Source organism: Glossina fuscipes, unplaced genomic scaffold (assembly GCF_014805625.2).
Source record: "Glossina fuscipes isolate IAEA_lab_2018 unplaced genomic scaffold, Yale_Gfus_2 61646, whole genome shotgun sequence".
NCBI classification, from domain to species: Eukaryota; Metazoa; Arthropoda; class Insecta; order Diptera; family Glossinidae; genus Glossina; species Glossina fuscipes.
The window spans coordinates 265463-281896 of NW_024003855.1; the positions used below are offsets into that span (position 1 = coordinate 265463).

Genomic DNA, 16434 nt, shown 5'->3' on the forward strand with positions numbered 1-16434 from the left:
GGTAATTACAACACCTAATGGAAAAATTAAAATGCTATGAGTACCAAGTCACATCCGTTTATCGGGAAATGAGCAGGCTGATCGAGCGGCAAAGTATGCCGCTTCTTCTCCTCTAATTTTGAATAATGTCATGGAAAAGCTGGATCTTCAAAGATACATTGGAAGAAAAGTTAAAGAGAAAATTGCAGAAGGAAATTTACAACACTATCATCAACACTACTCTTCCATTAACCCTTAATTAATTCCACCTTTATATCCAACAAATGTTTAGAAAACCAAGATTGAAACATTTTCGAGAATACGCCTTGGTCATGAAATCTGCAGTTGTGGACAAACTCTCACTATAACGCACATCCTCTGCGACTGCCTTAACTTTTCCTTGGCTAGAAGAATTGCATTTGGAACAATTAACCCTTTGGACATTCTAAAATCAGCTTTAGAACAGAACATCAATTCGATATATTACTCTATTAATACTACTAAACTCAATATCTAATGTACATTTATTTAAATTAGAGCCAACAGCCTGTGTTGCTAGTGCTCAATGTCTCTTTTTTTAGTCTAAGAATTTATTTCATTAGTCTAAACTTTTAATAATAATAATAATATTTGCAACTTGTTTATTTATTTCACAACCAAGTAGTAGAAACAGAATGAGAATGGTTACGGTAGTATTATTGAGTTATTAATAAAATGAAAATAACTTAATATAAATAAATGCTTATGCTAGTGTTACTACTACAGCGTTTAAAATAACGTGAATATGATTATCATTTGCAAAGGCAGAACAAAAAATCAAATATAAACTTGGGTTCTAAACAAATTCTTGCGTAGCACTTGTAGGAATGGATAGTAAATCAGAAATCTCATTTAAAACAGGAACGCAGAAATATTTTTTTGGACAAAAAGCTTTGGATTAACTTGAACATCAGACTGCGATGCCAAATAGCGTCTTTAACGTCAAATTAAATTACAAGAACCCAAATCTCTTAAGGTATCCATATTCAAATCTGATTCTTTATAAACAACTGGTTATGTAACCTACAATACGAATGATAAATAATAAATAACCCTTATGGTCTCACAAAAAATAAATACCTGAGGAAGAACAAAGCTAAATATTCAACGAACTTCATGCCGTTCCATTTTTCTCAATATCACTTGACAGCGTTCTCACTATGTACATAGGTAACCTCTGAAATGAATACAGAGCCATTAAATATCATTTCACAATTAAAGCTAAACAAACATTTACCATTGTCATCAAGGCATCGTGGATCCAATAATTCATACTTCAAAAGCACATAGTTGTACCAAAACATATACTACAATATTGCGTATTCTTAACTAGTATCCCTGCTCTCACTAGGGGCACCATTCATGGGTGGATAGCATGATATAAAGTTAAATTCGAAGAATTAGTATCAAAACCACTAAGTAACTATCTCATAAATCAAATAAGCAATGCTCTAATATGCAACAAAGAAAGATGAAGAAAGAAGACTTTTAAACTCAATAAACTTTGGCCACACAAAGGAGACGTTGCAAGCGTCTTTGCCGAATTTCACGAAATTTTCACTTAAATGGAGAAATTATGACGAACTAAAGTAATTAATAAACGAAAATATAGTAGAACCATCAGTAAGTCCATACAACCCACCATTATTAATAGTACTAAAAGAGAATAGATAATACAAAAAATATAAAGTTTCACAAAATGAAATCACAAATTAGTCAATAGAAAATTCCTGTTAACAAGAGTAGCAAGATTTTTTCAACATGCGGCATGACCAGTTCATTCCGTCAAATAGAGTATGTCGTCCATTGACAACATGTCTTACAGGGTAGTCTTGTATACGTTAAAAAAGATGGTCGTTTTTTTCTTTGGTCCGTTTATATTTTGCACTAATATCAGTCAAAATTAATAGTTTTCATGAACATAGCAGCATAACCAATTACTAAGATCATAATAAAATCACAAAGTTTCCAATAAAATACACCAGAATGGGTGAAGTAAAAATTAGTAAACAAGACCGAAAAATTAACTGTTTTGTGTGAAGGAAATATTTTCTTTAATAACAAATATTACAAACAAATGCACTCTACAATAATGGGTCCTCTACGGTAAAATTTTACTGGAAGGCAAAAACTGTTAACATGATAAATGACTGATCGAGGCCAAGAAAATAACACCTCCAAAAACCACCACAAGCAAACGAAGCAGAAACAAGAAATACATAACAAATCATTAAGTAGACTATCCAAATAAATAAACAAATACCAACAATAGCAGAAACATCAACACAACATAAACATAAGCAATAACAGAAACGAAAATACAACAATACCCAAGACAAAACAAAATCAATAGGCCAATACCATAAAAAAACAGCATCAACAAAAAGGCAACGATAAAAAGAAAACAACAACACAACGCAGTCGTACAACGCAGCAAACAAAATTACCGTAGTACAACAATAACAGCAACATCAACATAAAAAATACATACTTTTATGTTTCCGCCAAAACCCCAACAACAAAACTGCCTCATTTCGTCTCCAGACCACATCGATCACCGTCGGCACTGTCAGTATTTTGGGGAGTGATACCAGATGGTGAGTGCTCGATTGATAGAGGCATAACACTCCCGACTCCCTTCGACTGGAATTATCAGATATGCAAATTCTGACCTATAAAGCTGCTCTCTGTTAGATCCAGGTAAGTGAAAATAGTGATAGCGAGATTTCCACTTACTCAGATACCAAATCATTCACAATTTCGTATACACAGAGGCCTTCTGATATATATGCGCAACGACATAGTGTTCCAGTGTCAGCAACAATACAGCACTCAGGACCCTGATATAACCTTGTTACGGGTGAAATTAACTATCCAAACATACACGTTCTATTTCTGATTTGTTTATAAAAACCCAAACGCATAATGGCTTTGGCAACCTATCCAACTCAATATTGTTTATTCTTCAAAATTACTCCGACAGCGGAAACGTGGCTGCTGGCGACTTCAATGTCCACAATGAAAACTGGCTGCGTCATTCGGTCCATACAATTCTCCATACATCTATTCCGGTTTTTTCCAATAATGACCAAATAATCTTCAACCCGACTGATAACAATAATGCGTTGGCTGAAATGTTTGCTCCAACTTACCGCGTAGCAATCAACTACCATCACCTCTTGAAAATGCAAAGTGTTCTATGCCCGCATTATTCTATTGAAAGACCCTTATCGAACTCAACACTAGCAAAGGCCCGGGGTCAGATGTCATTCCAGCAGCAGTTCAAAAAAAGTTCGCGGAAACAATTTCCAGGCCATTGCGCAGTCTTTTCAGCAAGTGTTCCCATGCCGGCTTTTTTCCAACTTGCTGGAAGCTTGCCCATGCTTGAGCCCGTATCCAAGAAGAGGGACCCCACAAATCCTAGAAATTGTCATCAAATTGCAGTCTGTTCCGCTACAGTCAACACAACGGAGACCATGGTCAATTACCATCAAACGAGATATTTGGGATGCAACGATTTAATTAGCGACAGGCAATATGGCTTCTGCACAAATTGGTTCACTGGTGACCTAATATCCTACTTCACGGAAAAGTGGACACAGGTGAATCGCCATTTTGGCGAAAGTAAAGTCATTGCCTTGTCTCCGAACTGATTGCATACGGTGTTGACAGACTATTCGTTCGATTACATCGAGTTTTAAGGACAACCGTTCGATAAGAGCTGTCTTCAAATGAATTGTGTTTAAATTCACGTGTACCACAAAGTTCAGTTTTTCCTTTTCCTTTTCCTTTTCCTGGTGTTCGTTAACGAACTTCCCTACATAACGGAGAACCCTATCTATTCGTTTACAGATGGTAGCACCTAGTGTCATTCGTTTTCCTTTAGTAAGAGGTCGTGCAGCACAACAAATGCTGCACGATAAATGACACGTTAAGTCGCGTACCCGTGAAAATATTAGAATGGCGTCTGATTAACCGGACTACACGTCTTTCTCAGCGTTCTCACCCACTCGTCCTGAAGTTATCTGAATATCGCACAACACACTACACCGACTCATGGTTTTTTAACCGTAGTGCCCAACTTTGAAACGACCTACCACCTTTGGAACGATCTACCAGCGGCGAACTTGATGTCACCATTGTCAAGTCGACCGTTCACAAATGCTACTTTCTTCCTTCAAAAAACTTTTTCGTCAATCCTTCGTGATCATCAGCACGCCCGCACGGATAGTATGCATTCCCCGAGTGGGCGATCATAGGAAAAAAAATGTTTTACCGAGAAAAAGCATTACTGATTTAAAAAATTGTCTTTATGCTATGAAAATGAATCAATGGTATTTTACTCAACTTAAAATTGTCCACTTGCCTCATTTCATAACAAAAAACGATACAAAAGCAAATCCATCAAAACATAAACGTCAAATAATGGTTGATTGTTTAGTCTCAAACTTTCGTTTAACAAACCACATTTATGGTGTTCTGGCGCCGTTAATTCATTGTTAATCAAAAACAGCGACGCAACAAACACAATAATAAAAATATACGGTAACATAGACGTAGCCAACCGACTTATTTCAGTTTCTACGAAATTGTTTCTAATAATTTGCTTTTAGTACCCCTTTTAGAAGCTACTTTAGCCAAATTCTATGTATTTTGTGGCATTATGGAGTTTGTTGCATGAATTGGATACAGGTGAAATATTCGGATCCCTTCATGAGGGAAGCGCCTTCGTTTAAAACCATGGTTTCGATGTCATCCAAGAGCGGAGATTTTCTGATAAAAGATTGAAATGTAACTTATTATTATTATTATTATCATTAATTTCGCCAGAGAAATAAATTCTAAGACTAAACTCTTAAAAGCACTAGCATCAAAGGCTATCGGCTTTTATTAAAAACTCTACCGCACTTGAGATTCGAACCCACGACCATTGACTTGCTAGTCGAGATTCCTCGCCTTCAGCCACTCAGGCGGATGAAATGTAACTTATTTAAACTAATTTAACTTATAACTTTAAATTATTGTAAATCAGAAGTAAGTATTGGTATATTAGTTAACACTAAATCCAAAATTCTAAAGACTAAATCCCAATTTGATATTGAGCAAACCTGAAGATTTAAGAATTACCAGAAAAATAAATCCTAACGAACCGAAGATATCCATTAGCATTAGTAATATCTTCACCGATGTTTTAAATTACATCAGTTCTTAATCATGGAATTTCATGGATTGCAAGTTTTTCACGCGGCTAATTCGTCCTGTCATGCCTTACAAAAGCATAATTTGGATGATGTAGTTTGTCGGAGAACTTTAGTCAAAGTTTCAGAACACGAACATATATCGATAATACAGAATGAGACATTTTAAGCGGCTGTTATAAAAAATTAAATAGTAATATTTAGTAAGTGACTGCGTTATAGCGTTAAGTCCCTCTTATTTAGTAGCAAATATCTTAAGATTATTAAGAGGAACAAAAGCTAATTGAGTGAATTTGCTTATAGTTTCCACGATTGATGACCTGGAATAATGTTCCCATATTCTGGCGTAAAGTATTAAAACACATTATCCCATTTTCAAAATAAACTCTACAAGCATTGTACGCCCATAGTTGCACTTTTTAACAATTTTCTTGACGTCCTCGCCCTTAGAGTTGAACACAATGAGTTCCATTTTAAATTCTTGCGCTTGTAAAATACTTGCGCTTCGTCACTTTCAATATGTTAAATACTCTAAAAATTATCCAACATTTTTTTTATAAGCATTTAAATTGCTGTTCTATCATTGAAATTTGCGATCGAGCTTTCGGGCAAACACGATGACACCGCAATATGAAATAAAAAGTTTGTTTGCCGTTATAAATTAGAAAACAAGACTCTCGCAAAATCTCATACATCTCTCAAACATAAAACATGCGTCCCAAGTTAGCTAACTAAGCCATTTTAGATTTTAACATGTAAACACTAAGAATATTTCTAGAAACAAAACAAAATTTATTAATAAGCTTAGCAACCAAAAAAGAATTCGTGAAAAGTTAAAAACAGGAAGAGCAATCTAGTGATTGCAAAAATTTTTATCAACGAATTCTGCAGATAAAAATGATAAAGAAATAGGAAATATTGGTATACATAACGATTAAATTCGATGAATTTGAACTTTCTCTACACGAAATAATATTTTTCTATTTTTTATTATTATTATTAATTTCGCCAGAGAAATAAATTTTAAGACTAAACTCTTAAAAGCACTAGCATCTAAGACTATCGGCTTTTATTAAAAACTCTACCGCACTTGAGATTCGAACCCACGACCATTGACTTGCTAGTCGAGATACCTCGCCTTCGGCTACTCAGGCGGATATTTTTCCATTTAAAATTATTGCTTTGTTCAGCGTACGCCGACTCCAATCATGGGACGCTTAAAGGTGCATTTTCAAGCTTCATTACTTTTTTTGTTTATTTTGAGAAAATCTTCTGCCGAAGCTCACCGAAAACGTTCAGAAAGTTGGGGGTATGCACATCATCATATTTCAATCGTCGGTTTTGATTTCAATGATTTAAAGGTGATGATTTTGATTTCAATGACAAGAAAGGACTTGAAATAACCAAGGAAGATCGGCAATAATGAATTGCAAGCCAAATTGTACGAAACCCCAGCTCAAACTCCCAAAAAAACTTTCAGACAGCTGAACAGTTGATGAATCAACTATTTTTAGACTTTTTTGTGCGACAAAGATCCAAAAGGACGGAAAATTTCTACCATACGAACAATTTCAACATTACGGTTTTATTGCTTGACAGACAAAAAAAGAAGACTTTTGTTTGGCATATTGTGACTGGCTATGAAAAGTAGATCTACTACGACAATCCCAAGCGTAAACATTCATCAGTTTGCCGAGAAGAGCCGTCCACATCGACACCAAAGCTAAATATTCATGGCCATAACGTTTTGCTGCGCTTATGATGGGATTAGCAAGACGTAATTTGCTACAAGCGCCTAAAACCGATTGGTGCTGTTACTGCTATATATGACTATTGAGCAAATTGAACGATGTCAAGGCTAAAATGGTTATCATACGAAATGATTGAAAGTGGCATTTTGACCACTTGTTGTAAATGTTATGAAGAATGCACAGTTTCACCTCGAACGGAATGTTTTGCTGTACCCAGCGTACTCACCAGACATGGTGTGTTCTGATTACTACTTATTCATGTCGATGAAGCATGGTTTGTCTGACACCGCAAAGTTGCAAAAGAGCGAAAATGTGTCGACGATTGAATCGCTGCCAAGCTAATATCGTTCTTTCAGCACGATATCGACATGCTGCCGCAAAGGTGAGAGAAAGTTAGAAAAATTATGGAAAATATTTTGTTAATATTCATCCTAACAATTTTTCTCAATGAATGGTTTTTCCAAGTGAAAAAATGTTAGAAACTTTTGCAAGCGTCTAATTAATTAACTAAAAGGTACCAAAATAGGTAATATATTATTGACCTACGAAGTTATGTATTCAGTTATCCGAGGAACAGCAATGACAATAAATATTAATAAAGTAACATTAGTTAGAAGTATAAAGTGTGTAATTATGAAAGCCGGTATTAGAGAGGGAGGTAAATATGGTAGACGGTTGAAGGAAATTACAGCACAATGGGAGACACGTTTGGGAAGAGTAAAAGGCATGGACAATGAGAAACAAAGATGAAGTTAAATGAAAACAAAAGAATGCGATATAAATATAGCAGACGGTTCAAGGAAACATTTCTCCACAACACAGGAAGCGTTGGAGGACTAGAACACAAAGACATCAAGAAAAGCTGGTGAAAGCAGGCGTAACCGCTAAGTGCGCAGATTTTAAAAACGGTGTTACCCAGCGAGACAGTCAAGTAAATGGACAATACGAAGTACGCTTAAATCAAAAACGTTTGCCCAAATTGAAATTTATTGATCAACATGAAACTTTTAATAAGAAAGCCAGATAGGCATATACACGAGCTTCAGCTAATCCTGAAAATTTTTTGCAATCCATGAATACATTTTATAATAACATATGCCAATTGTTTATAAAGGGGTGACATCCACACCAAGTCGCAAAACGTGTGTCAACGCAATAAAAATCCCATACTTATGTGCTGAATTGTGAAGTAAACAAAACCTAACCTTATGTTTTCGATGCACGAAGCATGTCATGACCAACAAAGATTAACCTCCGTTAAAGGCATATTACAATGAGTCTAAACCTGGAGCAATTGCTGAAGTCATTGGTGTGTTCTTTCAAACAGAACAATGCAAGAGTCTATGCGTTCGTGAAAGTAGTTGAATTCACTGAAACCTTCGGAGAGTGCTCACGACATCACAGAGTTATCTGCAGAATTTCTAGGCATGTTACGAAGATCTTCGAACGAGGCTGGCATAGTGATGATCACGAAGAACTTCAATATCAGTAGTATATATATGGGGGAACGTCGACGCGAACAAAAAGGACCTTTTTTTTTTCTTTTTTGCTCGTCAAAATTTTTCGGCCTTTCCATATAGTAGGAATATATGTATGGGGGAACGGTGTCCGCACACTTCCTCGCTCCCACCACATGACCATACTCCAAATGCCACACATGCGCACATACACACACCCACACACACACACACACTAACACATGTTGGAGGACGGCAAAAGGCGGTCCATTCACCAAGCCATGAGGGATGCCATTGAGGGCATCAGAATGGCCTATGAGCAGTGCGCGCTGCTAAGGGACCACGCGAGGGAAGATCCGAGTGGCAAGGTCGACAAGGTCGTCAAAACTGCTCAAACGACCCCTCCTCGTAATCTAAGACGGGTGAGCAAGAAAGATGTTTTGGAGACCATCCCGAAGGTAAGCGCCGCTAAGAGAGGACAGCCCGGTGATATAGACGCACCAACTGCCAAGCATCGTAACGTGGCCAGTGCGTCCCCGCAGAAGCCGACTGACCAAAGTACGCGGGCTACCGGCGAGGACTGGCAACAAGTGACGACGAGGACGAAAAACGACCGCACACTGCAAGCCCGTAGAGGGAAACTGGACGCCATCGCTATAGATGCGACCGGCAAGCTCCCCTACGCTGAAATGCTGCGTAAGGTTAAAGGCGAGCCCAAGCTGAAGCAGCTAGGCGAAGTGCTCCACAAAATCAGGAGAAAGGCGAGCTACTGCTGCAATTCGACAAAAACGGAGAAAAAACGGAAGAGCTGAAGAATGCAGTGAACTCCCTACTAGGCGACCAGGCGGCAGTTAGGAGCCTGAAGCAACGCGGTACAGTCGAATGCAAGGATATCGACGAAATCACCTCAAGGGAGGTTATTTGCGAAGTCATAAAGAGCCAATATGGGCTAGCAAACGCAGAGGTAATCGGCCTGAGAAAGGCCTACGGCGGCACGCGAACGGCAATAATCAGTCTGTCGCAAGAGGAAGCCAACAAGCTGCTCGCTGTTGGCAAACTAAGAGTAGGCTGGGTGGTGTGCCGACTAAGGGAGCACAGAGCACTGGTGAAATGTTACCGCTGCTTGGAATTCGGGCACATTGGCAAATAATGTAAAGGGACATGCGACCGATCAAAGGCCGGCCGACGATGCAGAAAAGATGGGCACATTGGACAAGTGTGCTCCAATGACCCCCTGTGCTTTTCCTGTAAAGGTATATCAAATGCGGACGCTAAACATATAGCGGGGAGCAGTAAGTGCCCGAATGCCTGCGCGGGGACCTAAAGAAAGCCATTAGGCGCAGCAAGAGAAGCTGTTTTGAGGCTCTCTGCAGAGAGGCTGATGTCAACCCATGGGGAACCGCGTATAAGGTGGTCCTCAAGAGACTTAAAGGTCACGGCCCGCCACATGTCACGTGCCCTGTCAAGCTGAGTAGAATTGTGACAACACTTATCCCACATAAGCTGCCGTACCTAGCGGTGGACTTCTTCGGTAGGGAGCAGGAGCCACCCAAGATTGTTACCGTGGAGGACGTGCTTGCGGGCGGCAAAAGAATTCGCGACAAAAAGGCCCTAGGTCCGGATGGAATCCTTATAAAAGCCCTGAAGGCGGTGATTAGGGTACGGGCTGAGATATTCACCCAGATTATGCAACAGTTCCTCAGAGAGAGAGAGTCTTCCCGGATAAATGGTAGATTCAGAGGCTGATGCTGATCCCGAAAGGTAACAAGCCGCCGACTGACCCGTCGAAGTACAGGCTTATCTGTCTCCTGGATACGATGGGCAAGCTGCTAGAGTCAGTATTGTACGAGCGGCTGCTGAGAGTAGCCGAAGAAAACGGTGCCCTATCTAATAACCAGCATGGCTTCAGAAGGGCGCGGTCGACAATAGACGCCATAAATCACGTAGTGAGGCTGGCGTCCGACGCCATAGCCGGGGATAGGTGGAAAGGGGGCGCCAAGAAATACTGTGCCCTGATTACACTGGACGTTAAAAACGCTTTTAACTCGGCGGATTGGGGAGCTGTCGGCAGGGCTCTTATAAGTACGCGGGTCCCAAGGAATCTATTGGACACCATAACGAGTTACTTGTCGAGCCGTACGTTGGTCTATGAAAGCGACAACGGCACAGAACAGTATAAAATATCAGCAGGCGTCCCACAAGGGTCAGTTCGTGGCCCTCTCTTGCGGAACATCATGTATGACGATGTCCTGAGGTTGGAGCTGCCCATCGGCACAACGAGTATTGGAATCGCCGATGACGTTGCGATAATGGTGGTCGCAAAGCATATTGCCGATATAGAAGCGAAAGCTACCGACGCAATCATGCGCATCAAAGGGTGGCTAAATAAGGTGGGCCTAGAGCTGGCTGAACACAAAACGGAAGTCGTGCTTGTGAGCAGCCGGAAGAAGCCAGAGACGTGCGAGATAAGAATCGGGGACCACATTGTGCAGTCAATCCCTGCGCTCAAATACCTGGGAGTGATAATTGATCACCGCCTCAACTTCAGGCGGCACATTGACTACGTGGCGAAGAAAGCGGCAGGCATCCAGACGGCATTGGCAAGGATTATGCCAAACGTGGGGGGGTCTGAAAGCAGCTAGAAGAAAGGTCATAGCCACTGTGGTGACGTCAATCATTATGTATGCGAACACAGTATGGGCGGGTGCATTGACTGTAAAGGCGGCACTCCGAAAATTGGCTGCGATATATCGCCTCAGCGCCCTGAGGCAGATTTGCGCATTCCGAACCGTCTCGGAGGAAGCGGCACTAGTGCCAGCTAGCAATCTGCCAGTCGACATCCTGGCCGATTAGATGAGCCGCATCTACCAACGGCGTCGCGGCAACGATCTCTCTTCGCTAGTTATAGGAGGCGAGGAACGGGTGGTCTCGTTAAGGATATGGTAGTCGAGGAGGGAAGGAACGAACAAAGGAAGATCGACGTTCGTTGTTATCCTTAGCATAAGAAAATAGGTTGAAAGATGCCACGGGCCAGGTAAACGATTACCTCACCCAGCTTCTGGCTGGCCACGGCTGCTTCCGAAAATATATATACAGATTCGAGCACGAGGCAGAACACATGATGTTCTACTGCAGCAGGTTCGAGAATGGGCGGCCTCAAGTGCCACCTAACGAGATAACAAGCGCAATGGTTGGCAGTGCAGCAGCCTGAAATGCCGTAGACGCATTCGCTAGCAATACCCTCGTGGAGTTGCGGCGATTGGAGAGACAACGGGTGGAGAGCAGAGGGAGTGGAAGCCGACAGTGCACTCCACTGAGGTCCCACCATCAGGAGCGTGCTAGCGACAACCAGCCCCCGCGAAGTAATACCTAACGGTGGTCCCGCGGGGGAGAGTGGTAGACGAAGTGTGTGGGGGGTAGTTTTTAGTACGTATGCGCCAGGGATGGCGAATCGTGCATGATGCTATTAAGACCCAGCAGTAGCTTTCGAAGATTTTCTACCTCCAGCTCACAGAGCAAAAAAAAAAAAAAACACACACACACACAACACCATCCCTCACGTCTACTACACATTCCACATGACACTTCACTTACCTTCACAACACCGATTCCAACGCCAACGATCACATTTCATCATGTACCTCCCTCTCCAATTACACTCCCTCATACCACGCTAACAAACACTTATCTCCCATAAATCTTACGTCCATTACACACATCCTCCTACACAAACGAAAAACCATTCCTCCACGCACATGAATTATTTATGATTCCCTTCACAAAAGTACATGAAAAAAGAAGCATGATCGTGCATGCACATGTCTGCACAGATTCATAAAAACACTTCTCTTCATTACACGCATCTTAATGACCAAAGCAAAAAGGATTCTTTCAAGGATGTACATTATTTACGATTCCAATAACAAAAAAAAAAAAATATATATATATAAAAAAGGGACACGGTTGTGCATACACATGTCTGCACAAATTTCCACGAAGAAAAAAATTACGTGCGCTCTGGGTGATGCGACTATTTCACCATATCGCATTTCAGAACACTTACAAGTCTCATGATCCTGCCTCATTTCTATCTTTTATTATCACTATTTCCATTCGTATAAATACCCCGCTGAGAATGGAAAAAGAACTAGTATTATGGTGCATTATATATGATAAAAAGAAAAAGGTCAAACGGTATTTATGACCACACTTCAAAGTATTTATAGAGAAAAATAAAAGATAGATGGAATTTTACAGATAACGCTTGAAGGTAAGTTCACCAACATTTCTATCCTATATAAGCAGAGTTTTCTCTTTAGTTATCTTCAAAAATACTAAAACCAGCAAATCGGTTAGTGAGTTAATTACTTTAAATAAAAATAGAAAAAATTAAAATGGAATCAAAGAACAACAATAGCATATCGCCATCATTCTCATCAATATTATCAACGGAATACGAGAATCAATCTACTGCGGAAATGATGATGACTGACAATTACAATTCTCAGATGACATTGGACTCTGTCATTTTTGTACCGTCACAAACTTCCGAGATTATTCCACTTTCTGATGATAATGAGGACGATCTGGAAATTTTTGTATCAACACAAGCTAGTACATATAATCCAATCTCGTCTCTTCAAGTTGCTCAAGTTTCTGAAGGGTCGGAGTTTAATTGGGCAACCGTCTCCCAATCAATCTGCATGGCGAATAATCAAATGGACCAATTCCTTCAAAGCGAGACTCCGAATTACGACCTCAGATATCAAACTGAAACACTTTCACATCCAATTGAAAGTTATGATCATTATTTCAATGATAGCTTCAATGACCAACTCTTAAATATTAATATACCTACAGTTACGGACTACAACAGACTTTTAGACGATAGTTTCAATAAAGAAATTTCTAAGATTAAATTGGACAGTTTACTACAATAAAGCATTAAACAAATAAATAATAATTAAACTTATGTTTTATTTTTATTCTTCTGATAACTACAGCCAATGTGACCAGAAATCTATAAAAATAAATTATAAACTGAATTTTAGTTAGTAGCTTCAAACTCGTGATTGGAAAAAGAACTACAACATCAATACAACAAAAGCCATGGCAAGAAACAAAAACCAAAGAAATATTTTTCATATAATTGTTCAAAAACTTCATAATTTTTTTTAAATGTTTTTAATAGACCTTTCTGCAGACTCTGAATGACGCCTGGAAAACATCAGGACAAGGATACACAAAGGTAGATGAGTTATCAATTGATGCATCCTATAAAATAGTCGGATGTAAGGCAAACGCAACACAATATGGAGAAAAGATTGCCCTTTATTTGGAATCACCAGAGGGAAAGTTACTCTGGATATTTCTTCCGAAGCGTCTTAGTCGAGTAGTCCCATCCAAGAATCCGTATAAAAAGTTAAAGGAAAATAATATCCAACATATTATCTTTCGGGGAAGAGACAAATCTATAGCTAACGCCCCTATTTTTGAGTTTATTTCAAATGAAAGTAAAGAATTTGATATCTAAAATGAAATTTTAATTTATTTTATTAAAAATTCTTTTTTACATAGTTTGAGTATTTTCTTATCATTAAAGCTGTAGTCAGTTTTACTAAATTGTTTGAGATAAGCATTTAAACTTTTTCGTTGACTCTTATATAAGCAAGGCCTAATGTCCGCAAGTGCTTGAAAAGTATCCTTGGAGTTGCTGTTTATTACATACATACGTGTCGCAGTTTCTCTTTAAAAAATTGTAAAATTGTTTCTTCAATGGTCGTTGACCATATGAATCAAAGTATTCCGCTTCTAACTTAGAATTAAAATAAAAGGCCACCCAATGCTCTCCTGGTTGATTAGAGTAGTCTGTATTTGCTATTATAAAAGTAAGTTTAGAGCCCACTTGCCGTGGTAAATTATTAGCTGGGAAAACACCTTGAAAATACTTCTTTGTAGATTGATTTGCCTTAAGTGCTTGTTCTATTTGTATCGTATTCATTTTAAAGCAAATTTTCACGTTTCTGTTTCTATCAATCTCTAACATCGAATCATACTCGCAGTAAACTATCCAAGTTACAGCTGATGTCAATGCCCGAGCGAATTTGCATTCAATTCGTATGTTTCCTTGCCTTAAAATATTAGCCCACAAATCGTTATTACAATGATCAGCGGAGAGATCAAACGCTAGTATAAAACAGCTATCTTAAAAAAGTTTCTTATTTATATGAAGACCACGATCTGATTGATTAATTCCAGATGATTTGAATAGCATGCTATAGGCTCTGGTTGATCTTAATTTTTCTGTAGAGTAATCGAATTCAAGTGGTTGAGAAGGTATTTGAACACCATTGACTGACAAATTAAACCTTTGCAAATAAAAATGCTCGAACTTGAAAGGATCCGCTGTTCGATCGCCTGAATAAGCGCTATTGTAAACCATACAAAAAGCTGAAAATGTCGGAAATTGCCCTATGACAACATTAATAATGATAGGGTATGGTTTCGAGGATACACAGTGAATGTATTAACTTCTACCTTATTAAATGGATATAAATCTGCTTTCGTTTGTAATATTTTATGATGAGCAACCAGTATTCCTGGATTAATAGTTATGTGATTCATAAACAATTGTGCTTCCAATATCTTAAGCTGCGTTTCCTTTGCAGGATTTTGCATTAAATAAAATGATGATTTTTCCAAATTAAATATTATGCGCAAATCAACTTTATTCAGAAAGAGTTTAGGCTGATTAAAAATAGCACCATGCAGCTTTCCGAACAATTCAACTTTGTTACTCTTATCAAACAATTCGGTTAGTTGTTTTTTACCATCATGAAATATTTCACCGGTGTAGTAATCTGGATACCATCCAGAACATGATAAATGAGTTCGACCTGCATCAGTGCCATAATTGAGTAGAGTTTGTATGTATGATCTGTAGTGATAATTGTTGTCACTTTGCGAAACCAATACATTATTTAAATATACGGATACGCTTCGAAACATGGAATGCAGAAGATTATTTACAACGCCACATTTATCTTCAGTAACATCAGAATTATCTTTATTCTTCAATTGAACAACCAACTTTAAATAAACGCTACAAAGGTCTCGATATGTATCGCCGTTACCAAGACAGAGAAATTCTATGAAGCTAGGATTGTCTAAGGATTGAATAGGATTATATGAGACTTCTTCTGTATTTAGAATGCTGCTTTGTTTAGGATGTGGTGCAAATAAATCTAATTCACTTTTCATACATTCTATATGAGTGCTCATAGTTTCTAAGCAAATATGTCTTTTACTTTGTTACGTAGATTGAATTTTTTCGTGCGTTTCGAGGTAGATCCCTTTTGTGACTGACGTCGTTTCCTTTTGATTCGACGTCTTATACTACTTTTGCCAGAACATTTTTGAAATTTAGACGATATCTTGTTGACTGCTTTTTCTGTTAAATTACTTAAATCCTTTTTGCCTTGCTCTGCCAAAATATTTCTAAGTGGCTTGCGACCGAAATCATTGCGAATAGATATGCCTGTATCCATAGCCTGGTCTTTAATCGCATTCAAACCTGATAGAAACGGCGGCTTTAAATTTCTAAAAAAAGACGCGAAGAATGAACGAAGGCCCCGCCCATGTTGTACGACTCGTGGTGACACATATAATGATCCTATGTGACTTAATCCACTTCCGATTTGATTAGAGTAATAGGAAGTACACACTTGCTCCATGTCAGTCCGTTACACTTCTCAATGAAATATTATTTGTGCTCTCATTTATATTAGTTTTATTTTAATTACGTTTCTTTTTTCTAAAGTGAAGAGTAACGTAAGAAGGTGTAATGGAATCACGAAAATTATATTTGGAACAGTCTGTAGTAACTATGAGTATAGAGATGTCCTTTGTAGTAGCAATTTCAAGGCTATAGTACTCTACGCTGGTGAACTCAAAACATTTGCTTTTTCCATTAAACGACAAAACCCGAAGACATCTTAAAATTTTATCTCC

The 16434-nt window shown here is 38.7% G+C and overlaps 1 protein-coding gene across 8 annotated transcripts in view; it reads right to left on the minus strand.

The window, feature by feature from the left end:
• Positions 1 to 16434, minus strand: part of LOC119643792 — a 296314-nt gene that overhangs the window by 247547 nt on the left and 32333 nt on the right. Inside the window, exons 1-2 of one of the 8 annotated variants that reach the window (XM_038043276.1) lie at positions 2755 to 3311; positions 2510 to 2690 (exon numbers count right to left, since the gene is read on the minus strand). The exons of the other annotated variants lie outside the window; for them this stretch is intronic. The gene's annotated coding sequence lies outside the window, so the exon portion shown is untranslated. Of the gene's footprint in view, positions 1 to 2509; positions 2691 to 2754; positions 3312 to 16434 lie in introns of those variants that run through there. 8 annotated transcript variants of the gene reach the window in all.